Source organism: Cyanistes caeruleus, chromosome 1 (genome assembly GCF_971803275.1).
Source record: "Cyanistes caeruleus chromosome 1, bCyaCae1.hap1.1, whole genome shotgun sequence".
In the NCBI taxonomy this organism is placed as follows: domain Eukaryota; kingdom Metazoa; phylum Chordata; class Aves; order Passeriformes; family Paridae; genus Cyanistes; species Cyanistes caeruleus.
The window spans coordinates 4,266,145-4,284,454 of NC_141701.1; the positions used below are offsets into that span (position 1 = coordinate 4,266,145).

The 18,310-nt window shown below is 42.6% G+C and overlaps 1 long non-coding RNA gene across 1 annotated transcript; it reads right to left on the reverse strand.

The window, feature by feature from the left end:
* Nucleotides 1–11,174: 11,174 nt before the first annotated feature.
* LOC147655267 (uncharacterized) lies at nt 11,175–16,878 on the reverse strand. Its single transcript, XR_015278532.1, has 2 exons — nt 14,308–16,878; nt 11,175–14,159 (listed from the first exon to the last, which is right to left on the reverse strand). It is a non-coding gene; the product is annotated as an uncharacterized LOC147655267 (long non-coding RNA).
* Between the last annotated feature and the right edge of the window lie 1,432 nt (nt 16,879–18,310).

The window sequence follows — 18,310 nt, forward strand, 5'->3', positions numbered from 1 at the left end:
TGGAAGGATTCAAAACCAGGCTGGATGGGGCTTGGAGCAACCTGGGAGAGAGTGGAAGGTGACCCTGCCCGTGACAAGGAATGGAAGAAGATGATGTTGAAGGAATCCCTTCCAACCCAAACCTCTTGTGATCTGTGATTATTCTGGTCTTTCCCTGATGTCCTGGACAGACATTTAGCAGAGGTTTGTTTGCAGTACGTGCTCCAGACACGAGATGTCACTGTGTGATGCCGAGTATCGCACAGATGGTCCAGAGTGTGGTAAAAATATTGAAAGAAGGTGGAGCCCGAGCTGTGTGGACCAGCATTTTCTGCTCTCTTTACTGACACTTCCTTTTGAAACTCATTTTGTTGAAGAAACATCAGCTAGGCACATCAGTTATCAATAGTGAGCTAAAGTATGACCAACAAACGCTTCTTAAAACAGTGCACTTAACCATTCCTCCAGATTTTATGAATATAATGGGAGGTTTGTGCTTGGTAAAATGCTGGAACATAAATCCTGTACTTTAATCTGAAGTATTGCTTTCAGAATTAATTGCAAAGATGCCACTGTGAATTATAGAAATTGATGAAGCTGGTATTTTTAGCTTAATAATTTTCTATTGGGAAATTGCATTTACCTCTAATCACAATCATCATGCAAAAATAACAATATCGTTATTAATAATTACAAAAACAACACAATATCAATTTAAAATATTAACCAGGAAGCAAATACATATCACATAAAAATGAAGATTGATTAATAATTACAGTACAAGCAGCCAGGAGACGAATAATTGCAAATTATTTTTCAGCAAGTTCTTCATGAGCAAGCAGAGCTATGGAGGTAGGAATAATTGTAGGCATCATCCCAAGTGACAACAGCCCTTTCTACCCTGGAACTGGACTGGACTCAGCTTCCTCCCAGCTGTGTCCACACAGGAACCAGGGACAGGATGAGTTATGGAGCCTAAAAAGACATCTGCTGCAAAAAGGGCCCTTGCAGACACCCACAGGGGAGAAAAGGGGAGAGATTTAATTTTCACTGCAGTTCTGGCAGTGTTTTCTCAAGGCAGTTGAGTATTTTGTGTGTTCCCACACATGGCCCTGGCTCTGAGCTTTAGCCATATGAATTTGAGTTCCTGACTTTTCCTGACTGTCTTGCTGTGCTGGTGGAGAGAGGTTTTTTTCCCTTTTTTTTCTTTCTTTTCTATTTCCCGTTGTGTGTTCAGTCTGTGGGAAGTTAAAACAGCTCTCTGGGGTTATCCACCTTGGAGAATACAGATAAATTCAAGGGGTTAGTGACCTTATATTCGGAAACACTGAAGTGAGAAAAATGTGACTGTGCCACATCCTCCACTGGATCTGAGTTTATTTCAGGAAAGACATCCAGACACCGTGGTTAGTTTTACCTACCCAGCCAATAACAGCTGATTAAACTACCTTCTGTACGTGTGAATGGGCAACTTGCTCTTCCTAGTAACTTAAGAAGTAAAAGATAAAATGCCCTTCATCTTCAAAACAAACTGAGCAGCATCTCTCAGGAAGAATCATCAACCCTCTGAACAGCCACAGTGCTCAGAAAGGGTCTGAGAAAGGTTTTCTTACAATCTGGTGAAAGTCTCTACAGAACTGAACAAGGATATTTCCCTGATTTTTCCTATTGAGGTAAAAATGGAGGGAGGTGCCATGCACCAGCCAGGGAGCTCTGTGTGCAAAATGAGCTCTCTGAGAGAGGTAAAGCTTCTGCACTTACTCACAGAAGTCTGAAACCCTTGATGCACGAGCATGAAAAGTGACTTTCTTCTCCACACAGTCAGAGGATGTAATTCTTCCTTAACTAGAGCCTGGCACAGCAAATTAGTTCCTGCCTCAACACAGGGCTTCAACATTTCACAGGTAACAGAAAAAAAAATAAAAAAAATTGCTTTAATCTTTATTTCCTTCCATACCAATTCTTGGTAAACTGAGATACTGCACTTTTTTTCCTACTCATCTCACACTATCCCTCTCACCTTTTCACCATCACATTTTTAACTGAAGGAGTAAGTAAAAGTGTGGAGTTTCAGCCTGCTCAGTGCTAAGTCTGGAGCAGCATTTTGAACCCAAAGAACAAGAAGAGTTGAGCCAGTCTTCACTGAGCAGGAGAAACCCCATGAGAATGACAGGAGTTTGTGCTATTTGTGCTTGGAGCCATGCACAGATCTTGCTGATAGAAAGAAATTCCACTGCATCCCATCCCAGTTGAGATGAGCATTTGCAGGGCAGGTGTCCCATGGAAATAACAGTCACAGAATGGTTTGGGTTGGAAGGGACATTCAAGATCATCCATTTCCAACTCCCTGCCAAGGGCAGGGGCACCTTTCAGTCTCCCAGGCTGCTCAGAGTCCCATCCAACCCAGCCCTGAGCACTTCCAGGGGTGGAGCAGCCCCAGCTTCTCTGGGTAACCTATGCCAAGCCCTCACCACCCTCACAGGGAAGAATTTCTTCCCAATATGTATTCCAAACCTGTTCTCTCTCAGCTTAAAGGCATTCCCCCTTTTCCTTTCACTCCAGGCCTTTGTCCAAAGTGCCTCTTCCACTCTCTAAGCCCCTTTAGGCACTGAATGGGATTCTAAGGTCTCTCCAGAGCCTTCTCTTTTTGAGACTGAACAACCCCAGTTCTCTGAGTCTTTCTTCATACAAGAGATATTCCATCCCTCTAATCTTCATGGTCTCCTCAGGACATGCTCCAACAAGATGCTCTTACAGTGAGAATATTTTTTCATTTTTTATCCATCTCCTTTCCTCACTGTTTTTTAAACTCTAAGCCATTCAGTACAAGGACAATGTTCTGTCATGACAATGCCTTCCTAGAAAATCTTCAGTCTGAAAATGCTCACAAATTACTTGAAAGCAATGGCAAACAAGGACTCCATCAGGCAGTAATCTTTGCAGAACAACCACACTCTAAATTGGTTGATTTTAAAGTAACCTTACAATCCTCATGCTCAGATGTACTGATTTCATTTTTATCTTTCTTTGAAAAAAGAAAATGAGAAGTCTGTAAAAATGCATTCAGATGTAATATAGACTCAAATGTTTAACATTCATTGGGTTTTGCAGAAGGTTTAATACTTCTGAGAGCCAGGTCCCTGCTCACTCTCACTCTCTGTGCCCATTTCTCCCTGTAAGCACATCTGAGAAACTAGTACAAAGATGAGGCACCTTGATATCCTAGAACACTTCAAAAAATATCATTCCAGTGATTCCCCCAGCAGATGATATGCAATTCCAGAAGGATTCAGAGGCCAAGTTCCTTTGCGAAGAGCTTTTTCAGCTGAAAACTTGGCACTCTAACTAATTTTAATTCCATAGTTTAAAAATATGTGTGAACAGGACAGAGAAGCCTCGTAGCAAAGACACCTGCCAGGAACACTTTTAGGGGCCAGCAGAGTGACTCTGAGTGTGTTGATGGATGGATGCTCACTTCAAGATGCAAGCAAAATCATTTTAGAGCACAGTGCATTATAAACCAGCTTCCACCGAGCTACTGTATAAATCACCTCAGAAACTGGGTGTCAGCCCAGGCCGTGGAAGCAATTCAAAATCAACCTGTCAGAGAGGGATCCCTCCCTCTCCCATCCAGAGATGGATGTGAAATGAACCAGGACTGATGAGTGCAAATCCCTGCATAAGTCACTGTGTGGCAAGAGGCAAATGGTGTGTCAGCAGGGAACGGCCGTGCTCAGAACCTCATGTGTATCCCCAGCATCTCTGGAGGATGGCTGGGTCCCATCAGCTCTATGGAAAAACATTCATTTTCCATTAGGAAAAAAAAAAAAAAAAAAATCTGTGGTCATAAAATGCAATATTCCTGGACAAATATGAGATTTGTCACTCTTGACTGCTCTCTCTTTGTCACTCCCGGCTGCTTCTGGAGTGGCTTAACTTTGTAATTCATTGAGAAGCAGATGAAATTTTGTTTCAGTCTGGAGTGTAACCAGGCTGCTCCATATTCATTCCACTTTTATGGCTGGTTTGTTTTTTCTGCTTTCCATCTTCAAATTGCTAATGCCCATTTCATGCCTGACATCTTGGACTGGAGAAAGCTGGTGCTGCCATATTGGGACAGACTGGTAAATATATCCACAAATTCTAGCCACAGCCTAGTTCATCCATCACAGACTTTTCCTCCCATTGACTTATATTTGCATTATATCATCAAATAATTATATAATGGAATAAGGTAATTTTTTTTTTTAATTTAAATGTCTGTTTGGGGAATCAAATACATCTATTTCCTACTTGCAGAAGAACAGAAGTAGGAAAAATTCCTGCCCAGAGGAGTTTACAGATAAAATACATCAAGGAGAGAAGGGTGGTGGGTTTTTTTCGAATTCCATAGATGAGGAAGAGGCACCCAAAAGTACTAAGGGATGAGTCAAAAGATGGACAAAGAAGAGAACTGTGTTCAGTCTTGCTGAGCTGAGTTTCCATCCCACTCAAAAGAAGAAAGAGGAAATATTTCTCCACTTCTCATGTTCAAGCTGACAAAAAAAAAAAAAAGAAAAAAAGAAGAACAAAACCCAAAAAGACCCCGCTTTTTTAAAAAAAGCATGTGTTTCTAGTGAAATAAGTGCACTATTCCCAACTTTTAAAAAAAAAATATATATATTTTTAAGGTAGGATTCAGATAAAACTGCTTTTTTCCTCAGAAATTTCAACCAACTTCTGAATTAACAAGGAAAAAATAGACAAAAGTGAAATATTTGTTTTTCACAGTATGTTTTTTAAAGGTTCTGTGAGTTCTTTCTTTTTTTCATCTTTAAGAATGAAGGCACTGGGCTGCCTATAGGTAAGTGCCCCTCCTAATTTTTCTGCAAATCATAGACAAAGTAGGAGGCATGCACAGAAACAGGAATCATTCCATACGTTCTTCTTGCCCACTCAATCTGCCACCAGGTCACTTTATCCTACTCATAACTGCATCAGCCTCTGCCTTGAAAAAGAAAGGGTTTTGTCCATTATATTTCTTCAGTTTTCCCCAAAAAGAAATACTTTGTACATTGCAACTCTTCAGTTAAAGTCCTAGGTTCATAATGAGAACATATTTTTCTGTTTAATAAAGAAGTGGTTGTATTTGCAAAGTTCTGGGCACCTGATGTTTGCATCACCTCCATGTCTTCAGTCCTTCATGTCTTTATGTGGAAGATCACTTAGTTATTGGTGACATTCTCTTTTTTAAGGAACATTTCAATACAAAGCTTAAATACATAATCTTACAGCCTTGAAAACTGATTCTGCAGGGTCAGCTGTAAGGAACAGCTTCAAAGGGATGTAAAAAGGTCAATTTCTATCTCAGGGCTTGGCTTCAATGAATTTTGTGACCTCAGTTAAATCTCTCCACCATGAAATGTCTCTCTTGCTGCCCCTGCTGAATAGGGGCAGCAGCATAGCCTTCACTGAGAGCTTGTGAGGACAAATCCATGGATCTCTTGGAAGTGAGAGTGATGAAAGCAAGTAAAAGACATTGTAAAACCACAAGCCTGTGTGCCAGCATTCCCAAAGATCTGTTACTCATGCAGTGCTGACCTGCTCAGAGCTGCTGCTTCTCCCCACAGCCATCCCTGCACTGTTCTGCTCCTGAGACCTTTCACCACCACCTACCGCGTTCCTTTGGTGGGGGTTTGGCTGCCTGGTACCACGGCTGAGCTTGGTTTCTCCCCAAACTGAGCTGTTCACAGTAGGCAGCAGACACAGATCAAAGCTGCTCAGCAGCACAAACAAACCTGGATCTGGTGACAGCAAAAGTTTGGGGTTGGGTCCCAGGAGGGAAATAGAAAGCTGAAAACTGGTGGCAAGGCCTAAAGGGTCAAGTACGTGGTGCCCACCAACAAAAACAGTATCAGGGCAACTTCCACTGGGATTCTACATTCTTTTTGTAATTCTTCTGTCCACTGTCAATTGTGACATGCTCTTGCACAGTTCCAGAAGGCTGAAATGGTGAAACCTCCCAGTTCAACCTCTCAAGTCATGACAAAGTCCCTCTCTCAATGACTTGCTGGTTTTCTCTGTGTTGTGCTTCCAGAGAGCAGCAAATATCTTGTGTTCTGGTCTCTGAGCTGTGGCCATGTACCTTTGCTCTGGGTTTTGTGTTGTTCCACTTGTCAGCCCTTCAAAAGGAAAGATCATTTAATCAGAGAACTGAATATCCAGAGCTGGAAGGAGCTGGAAGGGACACACAAGGATCACCAAGTCCAATGCCTGGCAGCATTGTTGGCTTCCAGATCTAGCAGGAGGACAAATCTAGCAAACTGCTTTATGGAGACAAAACTCACTATACACAGGGAAAGGTTTCATTTTGGTGCTCTGTTTTTCCAATAAGAAGTCACTCTGCTCTCTCTGAGTAGAAAACAACTTCCCAGCCAGCGACAGCTCCAAGTTGCAACAGCGACAGCTTTAAAACAGTGTCATTCACTTTTCAGGCCTGCAGCAGTGTGCATATCTACATATAAGCATATTTGTGTGTAGATCTGTGGTGGTGTGTTTTTACTGTTCATGGTTTAAGTGTTTATACCAGTTGGTTGCTGCCAAATACCTTTCCCCCTAAAAGGGAATGGTGCATTCCTGAGTTTTCCCCACCTTTTCCCCTATGTCACTCACCCTGAGAGCCTTCCCTATCTTCCAGAATGGTCCCTGTCAATCCCCCTCTTGTCCAATCACCTCAGGTTCCCAGTTGCCCATCAATGTAATCCTTGCCCTTTATTCCAGACACTTCCTTGCCCATCAATGTAAACCCTGCCCTCTATTCCAGACCCTTCCCTGTCCATCTCCTAACCATCAAGGCCCCATTGGCCTAGGTGACTGGTCTTCTCCACCCTCTCATCCCTATTGGTCCCTATATTGTACTCTCCTCCCCTTGTTCCTCCCTTTTAGACTCCTCATTGGTTGATTGATTGTACCCTCCCATCAATTTTGAGTTGTACAAAACCCTGACCCCCCCCCAACAGTGTTTAGGGCTTTTCAGTCCCTGATCTCCCTGGGGAATAAAGCTCTCTGGGATTCATACCAAAGGCTCCTCTCTTTCCTTTACCCCCTGTCCTCGGTGCTTTCCCTACTATCAAAAGCCGTAGAGTGTGCCAGCCTGACCCACGCAGCTCTATCAGCCGTATCCCTGACTGCGTGGCTTTCGGGGGACAGCCCACATATCTGCTGCCGTGCTGGGGGCTAGCCTGGGCTACCTGAAAACTCAAGCACTGTGACACACATCTATATCAAAGAATCACAGAGTGGTTTGGGTTGGAACAGACCTTCAAAATCATCTCGTTCCACCCCCTACCATGGGCAAGGACACCTTCCACTATCCCAGCTTGCTCCAAGCCCTCTGCAGCCTTGAACACTCCCAAGGATGGGGCATCCACAGCTTCTCTGGGAAACCTCTGCTAGGGCCTCACCACCCTCACATGGAAAAATTTCCTCCTAGTACTTAAGCTAACCCTACTCTGTTTCAATTCGAAACCATTCTCTAGCTGTCTCCAATTCCCTTTGCACTTCCCTCCACAATTAAGGGTATCTCCAGCTCTCTCCACTCAGCAAAATGGGTCACAGACAATCAATCCTCTGTCTGTCTAAATCAAGATTAAAATGAAAGCCTCAGAGAGTGCCTTCTGGATAACCTGTGTTAAGTCCCACCGGACAATCTCAAGTAGGGAAGCTGCCTGACAAAGTGAGGACAGTCAAACAGTGTCTGATCTTCAGAAGCAAGGCAGTAAATTCAAATAAATGAGATCTAAGCCCGAAGTCACAGTGGTATTTGTCATACTCCAAGAAGCTCACTGGTACTGTCTGGAAGCTACCTATGAATGACCAGGCTTTGATATCTTGGAGTGAAAACTTCTGATTATGGTTTTTTTCACCATAATATTGATCTGCTTCAGCTGAAATTAAGGCCTGGGAGGCCAACAGACAGACAGACAGACAAGGTAATGTTGGAGCAATTTTAAGGAAATGTTCTCTATAGCATCATATAGATTTGAAAGCTTAATCCCCTTCTCAAAAAAACATTTGAGGCTTTGTCTAAGGGACCATAATGCCTCAAACATCTGATCTTTATTGCCCATATTGAGCCCCAAGTTGGTTCCTGAACTTCACACACACACATTGCTGCAGTGTCTGGGATTATCACTTGGGCATTCTATGTGGCCCAGGCAGTGATGATTTTCAGGATGCAGCCTTGCCTGTGATTTTCCCTCCTTCCAGGAAGCAGACCTGGCCTTGAGGCTCACACATGTCCTGCCACCCCTCTGCCCCACGCAGAGGTACCCCCACAAATCCATGCCAGCAGCTCAGACATTGGTTCTATGCCTGCTGTGTTCGAAGTGGTGCTGCTCTTCACCTCTCAGCCTCCTGAGTGAAGATTTCCCAAACTTTGGCTGCAAAGAGGGGTAGAACAGGACAGGGGAAGGGGGAATTTGCAGACAAGGGTTGACAGCCGCAAGTTTACTGTTTCTCTCAGCCTCTTCTCTGCTATCAGTGGAAATGTGACCTGTCTGGTGTGTGAGGCTGCCCCATTTTCTCAGGAAAAACTGTCCTTCTCTTGACTTCCATATTGCTGAGTTCCCTCTCAAACTAATTGTGTATCATCCACATATGCTGGGAAATATGGTCACAGCTGAAAGAAACTAATGACTTCTGTTAATTCTGCTAAGTGAAAGGCAAGGACAGCTTGTTAATGAATGACTAATTGAGATGTAACTTAATAATTCCTCAGCTGAATTTACTTGGATTGCCAGCCATTTCTTAGTTTTCTTTAGGGACACCATACCTGAGAATGCATGTGACAAGTCTTCTGCAGCCATTAAAGCAACTGAGTTCAAACATTTTAAAAATGAAAATACAAAGCCACAATAAATAAAAGTCCTAAGTTATAATTGGCTGAGAGTAATCACTCCTGAATCTGAGTGCTTGAATTTCCATCCACCACAAAATTCACGTTTCCATCCCTTGCTCCTGGTGTCTGCAGGTGAAAATCTGAGCAGCAGTAATTTTGGAAAAGAGGAGTTAAAGATCATATCACTGACCTTATGTAAGAGTAGAGAAGATAGAGTAAAGGCCACCCGTGACAGCTTAACTAGAAATGCAGGAATTATTCATGCATTTGATATATCTCTTAATTACTGGCATGGGAATAAAACATAAATTAGTTATTTATGTAATTTTCCAGATCTAGAGACTGAAATGAAATTATTTCATTTTCTGACTGCTACAGATTTAGGGGTACCCTTGCTTAGGGGTACCACTTAGGCCAGGATGTATCTGCTAAACACAGATGTCTACACCTGACTCACCTGCACTCTCTTTGCAGACAAGGAACCGGGACCCAGCTCCCAGCAAGGAGCACAGTGTGAAGTGGTTTTTCATGGGATCCATCCCTCTGATCAACTTGATGTCTCCTCCTCTGGACTCCAGAGCTCCAACAGCTCCATGTCCTTCCTGTGCTGGGACCCCAGAACTGGGTGCGGTTCTAGAGGTGGGGGCTCACCAGAGCAGAGGGACAGAATTCCCCCCTCACCTGCAGCTCACACTGCTTTGGATGCAGCCCAGGACACATTCAGCTTTCTGGGCTACAAGTTTACAATTTTTGAGTCATGTCCAACCTCTCATCCACCAACATCCCCAATTCCTTCTGGGCAGAGCTGCTCTTCATCTGTTCATCCCCCACCCAGCCTGGACTGACACCAGGGGTTTCCCCAACCCAGGTACAGTACCAGCATCTGGCTTTGTTAAACCTCATGAGATTCCCATGGGCCCACTTCTTGAGCTTGTGCAGGTCCCTCAGCGTGGCATCTCGTCCTTCAGGTGTGTCAACAGCGTCACTCAGCTTTTTATCAGAAGCAGATGTCTAAAATGGACCAGGTAAACAGTACCTTGGAAAGTCTTTCCCTCATTGATTGCAAAGGGAGTGTGATAAGACTCCGTTTTCACACTGTATCCATGCTAAAGCAGATGAGCCACATCCACTGGTCCTACATCTACACACTTGAGGAGAAGGGACAATTGGTCATCCAGTGTGACAAGCCCACTGTGGTATCCCATGAGACACAACTCTCTCATCAGGTGCCACGTGGCTGGATATTGCCTGTTTCAGTGATGTGGTCACCTGTGAAAAACAGGAGGGACTTGGGGGAAGACCTCAGCAAGAAGAATAATAGCATTTCTTGGCCACAGCTGGAGAGTTCCTAGGAAAAATATGAGCAATCTTTCACATGGGCAAATAGTGACAGGACAAAGAGAAACCGTTTTAAACTAAGAGATGAGAGGTTTAGATTAGATATTAGGGAAAAATCTTTAAGTATCATGAGGCACTGGAAGTGGTTGCCAGAAGACGCTGTGGACTCCACATCCCTGGAAGTGTTTAAGGCCAGGCTGGATGGGGATATGAGCAACCTGGGATAGTGGAAGGTATCCCTGCCCATTGGAAGAGGGTGGAACAGGATGATCTTTAACAGCCTTTCCAACCCAAACCGTTCTATGGTTCTGTGAACCTATGAAAAAAAAATGAGCCCAGAAAAAAAAAAAAACTCACCTCAGGGGCTCTTGGGGTGTATTGTTGTTAATGTTGTTAATCACGTTTATGTTCTCAATGTCAATTAAACATGAATCCAAACCTACACGCAAATGGATCCATCCATCCCCCTGGGACAGCAAACAGGCACACACCTCACCAATGAAATGAGGAATGTCACCCCATTTATAGCTGACATTGAGTTAAACTGTGAGCAGACTCAGAACTAATTCTGGAGAGGAAACTGTACAAGGAGCAGCTGAAATGGTCTATTCAGCCTGGAGGAGACTGAGAGGAGACCTCCTTGTGGTCTTCAACATCCTCATAAAGAGAAGAGGAGGGGCAGGCACTGATCTCCTCTCTGAGGTTGAGGAAAAGCCCTGAAGTTGTGCCAGGGGAGGTTTAGGTTGAATATTAGAAAAAGTTTCTTCACACAAAGAATGGCTGGGCACTGGAACAGTTTCCCAGGGAAGTGGTCACAGCACCAAGCCTGGCAGAGCTCAAGAAGTATTTGGAAAATTCTCTCAAGCACAGGGTGGGATTTGTTGGGGTCTCCTGTGCAGGACAGTAGCCACCAGTGTGTGATACCCTCAGATGTCCCTTACACTGCCACATAAAGCACCTGGTCATTTGGTGAAACACATTATCCTCCCCCTGACTTATCAGGAACTTCAGCAATTCCATTGTAGCAATTCCATTTAGCATCAAGCAAAGCTCTTCAAACACAGCTAAAGGAAAGTAAACAGGGAGACTCCCCACCCTGATAAAATAGTATCATTTGTGCATTTCAAAAGCATGTTGTTCTGGGACTCCTAATGCAAAAATAAGAAATTAATAATAATGGAAATGAGAAAAGGGGACAGGTCAGTTCTCCAAGGCAATGAGTGCCTCATCAATCACTCTGTATTTCCTTTTTTTTTCACTTTTTGGCATCACCGGTCATTTAAAAAATATTCATAAATGTCACTAATGGATTACTGCTGCATCCTGAAAAAAAACCCTCATTTATTTGTACAGGAAATGTCAATTAAATTGAGATAGATACTGAAATTAATAAGTACCCAGTAAAATGTAAAGCGCACAATTGATTTTAGATCCTCTGTTATATGCACAGCATGTAATTACCAGTAGTAAATCTAAAATGAAAATATAGAAGCTTATGAGATGCTTCAGTGCAGTTGTTCATTTAGATTCACATAAATTCAGGGGACACACATTACAAGTGCCAACAGTAGCATGAAAGGACTAAGCTATAACTACAACCTTCATGGAAGGAAAACAAGAAAAATCCTTCAACAGCAGAAAAAAACACTAAAATAATATATAATTCTCATCTGAGAAGGTCACAGTCTTGTGTTGTTGTTGATGGTGGGGGTAAAAATGAATATTTAAGTAAGACATCTTGCAAGATATAAAATAAAAATGCCAAGAAAGTCAAAGGTTAAGTTTTCATTATTTTCAAAATAGAAGGGAAATTGGTACATTGTAGTGCATCTACAACAACTAACAGCCAAATTCATCTGGTACATTTTACTGCAAATGATAGTTTTGCAATGCAGTTTAATATGTGTTTTGCAATGCATTTTAATATGTGTTTTGCTTGCACGTCTAGTAGGAGACTTCAGTGATTCATGCAAAGCTACACTTTGTTGTGCTGTGGTTCCATTTTTATACTGTGCTTATCACCCTGGTAATCTGAATTCCTGACACATTAAGATTTCACTCACATTCTACACCATTTTTGCAGGCAAATTCTTTAGTCTCACAGTCTGCTTTCCTAAGCACAACATGGGCTTCTATCAGTGCTCTTGAATTTCTCTTGTCATTTGCCAGTATTTTGGAATAGTCTGTGTTGCATAAGATCAGGCCTGTCCATAATATTGCTATTATATCACCCATTAGGGATGAGTCTGTAAAGAAAACAGAGATCTTTCTAAACTTTGTAGTTAATAAAGAACATTTTGAAGATCTTGGGGAGTTAAAATTTATGTCAGGGCTGGGTGAAATATTCCTGGCACCTCTGCCCACAGAAGGCAGGGAGATGCATTCCACCTGCTGAGGTCATTAAACTACAGACTGGTAAAAATCTTCAGCAAAGTTGGCCTTAAACAGCTGTCCCCTGTTGGAGGAGTTTGTCTGTGAATCCACATCCAGAGTGGATCCAACAGATGGAATTCAGTGGTCTTACACATCTGTAGTATCACTGTAGATGGTGTGAAGGATTTATTCTTCTTTCCACCTGCCATTCTAGAAAACCACATCTCTCGTGTCCTCTGGTATATCTGTCAGGCCCATCTTAAATAGCTGAGTTTATGAAATACAGAGAGTTTAAAATTAGGGTGGATCCACCAAAGGGCCGCAAGCTACAACAGAACCCTGGATTTAGGCTGTTAATTACTGTACATCCATATCCTCTACTTTCACAGCCTTGTGACTGAGGTATCACTACATTTACTCTGGAAAGGCTAAGGAAAAAGTATCCAAGAGCTCTTGAGTCACTGGTATCTTCACCCAACAATGGGTTTTAACCATTAATTGAGAAGATAATCCCCATACCATCGGCTTCTGTTTAATGGGAGAGGGTACCAGAGCATATCAAATGGCATTTGGCTGCCACACTGCACAGCTGAGGTTGTCTCACAAAAAGAGGCTTTCTCTCACTGGCTTCTGGTTTAGAGCAAACACATTGATTTAGAGTGGATTATTCTTCTGGGAACATAAAAGGAATTAAAATCTCCAAGAACCACAGTGGTTCCAGTGCTTGAATGGGTACAAAAAAAACCTTAGACTCAGTATCTGCAGTTCATGGAGAGATAATTCAGACACTTAAAAATATGAATAATAGGCTTGGCATCTATGAACGCAGACTTCTGAAGGTTTTTAACAAGTTCTGGCCACAGATATTTTATGATCAAAAGAAATATTAAGTAAGCATCAAAGATAAGCTATTCTTTACAAAGCTAAAATATTTTCAGTCGCTCCAAAATTATCTTTGTAGTTGGCTGCTCTCTGAGTGCTGACAAGCAAATACGTCAGAAGAGAGAGTTTCAGGTGCATATATAAAATTTTCTTTAATCCTCCTAAGTAAACCATGGTCATTCAACAGCTATCTTTGAAAAGAGAGTAAGAAACATAATTTTAGAAGGGAATTGTACATTAAGAGGGTGCCTTTGGAGGATATGGGCAGAGCAATTGAGATTAGGAGGTTGGAGTCCATCGGTGCTTCATGTGTTGAAACACTGCCCAGAACAGTAGGGTCCCAAACTGAAGCACATTCATAAAAACAATTCTAGGAAAGTGATTGTGATGTTGAAAAGGTCAGCTGGATTATGTGTAGGTATTTTCATGGAGGAAAAAAATCCTTAATTACGCTAATTGCACGTTCCTGGTGCTCCCTCCACAGCATGTGCAGGATGAGGCCTCTGTGAAGCACCTCCACCAGCAGCATCAGCAACCTGTGAGGAATGAAAATAAGGAATTCTGTCTTCTTAACTGAGGAGACACTGCACCAGAGCTCCAGTTAGCTCTAAGGGGTTCTTCTGCACTCTGGCACAGGCAGGCACCAAGAGTGGGGAATCACTGGGGAGTTGGCTTTACCCTCAGTGAAACCTCCAAGAGCGGGGAATCACTGGGGAGCTGGCTTTACCCTCAGTGAAACCTCCAAGAGTGGGGAATCACTGGGGAGTTGGCTTTACCCTCAGTGAAACCTTCAAGAGTGGGGAATCACTGGGGAGTTGGCTTTACCCTCAGTGAAACCTTCAAGAGTGGGGAATCACTGGGGAGTTGGCTTTACCCTCAGTGAAACCTCCAAGAGTGGGGAACCGCTGGGGAGTTGGCTTTTCCCTCAGTGAAACCTCCAGAGTCTTAGGCCACCCTAAACTCTGTGGTACATTGCATCAGGGGTAGAGGCGAGAAAGTAAAGGAGTCTCTCTTGGAATGAAATTCCTAGGAATGGTTTTATTAGGTCAGAAAAGCAAACAGTCCATACTGGAGGGGGTGAGGTCTGTGCCAGGAATTAAATACAGCCCAATCTCCAGGGGGAGGTTACAAACCGTGGACCAATGGGGAATCTCGAGGGGAGGAGTAAGGGGAGGGGATCACAAATTCAGGACCAATAGGGATACCCAGAGGGAGGGAACAAGATACACTAACCAGTGGGGCCTCGAGGGACAAATGATTGATACAGAAGAGTCTGGAAGAAGGGGTGGGGTTTACAGTGATGGATAGGGAGTAGGGGCAGGGCTAAGGTGACTGGCAGGGAACATTCAAGAAAAATAGGAGGAGTTTACATAACTGACAACTAGGACCATACCAGTACAATCAACAGGGGAAAACAAGAACATACAAGCTTTAACGAACTTTGGCAAAATAAGCACACTACAACACTTAACATATGTGCCCATCATTTTTCCTGGCTGGACATGATGCACCACTGAGTTCTGCCAGACTTCCAGGGAAAACATCAGTTTGGGCATCTCTAATAGGCTCTTAGGAATCATGTAGGAATTTATTTACCCCTGCAATCTCTATCCCTCACTCAAAGTTGGTTGAAATCCAATAACACTTTTAAAAGGTGTTCAGTGAGGCAAAATAGGGAACCTGGATAAAAAATTGACAATATCAAAACTAATCTTGCGTGACATCTCCACTGTTCAGCTATCTCAGTAAAACTTCAGTCATATTTATTCCCAATGGATATATACCTGGTCTTTCCAGGTATTACAAAAATATTTGAATACTATGGTAGGTGGGGAAGCAAATCTTCCTTACTACTCACAAAGAACAGGAGAATTTAAGATTTGACTTCCATGTAATTTTCAGCCAGCCATTTCCCTAGATTTTCTATAGCATAAAATGTAAATCCAATCCTGAAATCAGGATCTCAGAAGATGGGAAGCTGACTGAATCATTATGGGAATGAAAGACATATTATCATCATCCTACTGTGAACAGAGCTCCCACCTTCCAAACCCAGCCACTACAACCACCTAATATCATACTCTAGCCTTGTATAAAACCACACTTTTATGCATACTCATTTATTTCTCCTACATCTCCTTGCATATCTCTGTCTCAGTCTTCTGTTTTCTCTATTTTTTCAGAGCACTAGGGTCAGATAATTGGGACCTGAGGAATTAGTGCATAACAATCCACTTTTTCCTGTTGATTCATAGCAAACCTGTGGCACTCAAATTGCATTCTGCCACGCAGACCTGCGCTGTAGGGGCTGGATAATAGAAGCATACAGGTGTATGCCACCAGCATCCCTATTGACTTGCAAATTGGTCCCCAAGAGACATCTTGGCAAATATTCCCCCAGCATCCTAGAGCTTTGCCTGATAGAAGCTAAAACAAGCTTAAAAAGAAATTCTAATTTCTGTATCCTGCACTGGTTTTAATTGCAGTCTGCCTGTTCTAAAGCCAGAGGGATGATAACAGCTAATGTATTCCCCACCTCAGAGGCAAGGTACCTTCTTCTGTGCATCTAAAAGACTGAAATTATGATCCTGAGAGGATTATAAATTATAGCAACTTCTTTTGCCCAGGGTAGCAGAGTTTTCCAGACCTCTTCAGTGTAATTTCATAAGGATTAGCTGTTTTAAACCAGAAAAAGTATGAAAGAGAAAATTACTGGGGTGGACACTGGCCAAGAATGTCTCTGAAAAGGACTGACAGTTTTTGCATGGTCTCTTTAAAAAGCAAAATTTGTGTTCCATGCTCTGTGTGTTTCTCTGATGATCTTTCCTCTTTTTGGACAGAATCCATCTGATTCTGATCAGATCTGATCAGAGGGAGAGGTCTCAAAGTTACCAAGCTGTCAGAAGTTTAATAGAAACCAGGATCTGTGATATGAGCTCATCACCTTTCAGACACATGGAACCTACACAAGAAAGAGTTGTTATAAAGGTTCCTAAAGCTTCAGAATTTGCAGCTTCACGTTAAACATCTGAGAATGCAAAAAGAGGACCTCCCACCCCTGTTCTCTGAGCAGATAATCAAATCAGGGCTTCCTCAGTTCCACCACCCAGGGCACAGTTTGCTCTAAGAGCATCAGAATTAGTCACAAAACAAACCACCTGCAGGCCCACTCACCAAAAGGAAGCGATAAAGAGATATAAAATAAATTTGTTATTAAAGCATCGGATATTGAATGAAGATTCTGCTCTACAAAACATTTTAGCTTGACAGGTTTGCATCCCAAATAGTGAAAAGGTGGTGGAGAGAGGACTCTGAAGAATAAAGATGTAAAGAAACCCAGCAAGACACTGTTTTTAAGCAGTGACATCAAAAGAACCAGAAACTATGTCATCTAATTAATAAACTCCCACAAAACCAAACAAAAAAAACCCCAACAGCAATGCCCCAGAAACTCCCATTCTGGTTCTCCTGCAAATCAGTTTTGTACTGTGAGTCCACGGCCATTGAGTGACCAAGGATAATAAACCTGTGTTCAAACACTAAATGTATTTATAGTCTACAGCAGGAGTCACCTTATCGTGCTTAAATGACTTCAGGGTAAACTTCTCAGTAAATCACCCCAGGAAGTAATTTAAATCAAGTTAATAAGGCTGAGGATCTTAGCGAAAAAAAAAGTGTACCCATCTATTTCAGAGTGAGATGAAACACATTAGGAAATCCACTATATTTCAGAAACCAGTGTAAGCAAATTTATCCTGCTCCTGCATCTGTCTGTTCCAGGACATGTGGACCTGCAGACACCTGCAAGATAAAGAAACAACTCCTTTTCTTTGCCTGTCAGCTCTTGCTGACAAGATTTGGCCATTTCACAAGTGCTCTTTGTGTCAGTTCTGAAGGTACAAATTCTGCTCTATGTTTCCACATCCCTGAACTCCCTCCCTGGGTGTTTTATAGCAGTCTAAAGAGTTTTCTTATGTTTTGTCTCCTCTTTGTCAGTCAATATCAGAAAGGTGTTTAGTCACATCAGCAAAGTGATCCATCATCTGAAGCATCCTCCTGGCAGGAAAAGCCATTTCATTTATTTTCCTAATGCAGCTAAGTAGACATTAATATCAGTAATTACTTTTTAAATGCAGACTGACTGATTCCTCTGTGTTCATATCATCTGCAGACTGCTCTGAAAATCTTGAAACAGTCTTGAAATAATACTGACTTTATCTCATTATTTTCTATCAGAAACAGTTCTGAGCATGGACAGTGCTTTCATTGATCCTTTCTTTACACGGGGCTGATTAAGGACATGAATTTGTCGACGTGAGGAAATTCTTTTCATAGTCACAATTGTGTCTGGATATTATGGGGGAATGGCTTTAAAATGAAAGTAGGTTTAGATTGGATACTAGGAAGAAATTATTTACTGTGAGGGTGGTGAGGCCCTGGCACAGGGTGCCCGGAGAAGCTGTGGCTGCCCCATCCCTGGAAGTGTCCAAGGCGAGGCTGGATGAGGAGCATCCTGGGAGAGTGGAAGGTGTCCCTACCCATGGCAGGGGGTGGGAGCTAGAGAAGCTTTAAGGTCACTCCCAACCCACACATTCAGTGAGTTTTTAAGGCATGTCAAGTACTACTCTCTCCTCACGAGATTTGGGAATTCAGATTCTAATTTATCAGTTCACCTATATTTGTGCGGCCAGAATTCTCATGAACAAAATGTACAAAAGTTGGATGGGTTTGGAGAGTTGTCCTTGGCTTCTGAGATCTGACTGGATGAGAATTGCTTCTAGCATAGAAAAGATGGGGGAATTCTGCTTCTTTACATTAGATTCTCCAGTATATAACTAAAGGTTTTCATGGGTCTTTTCT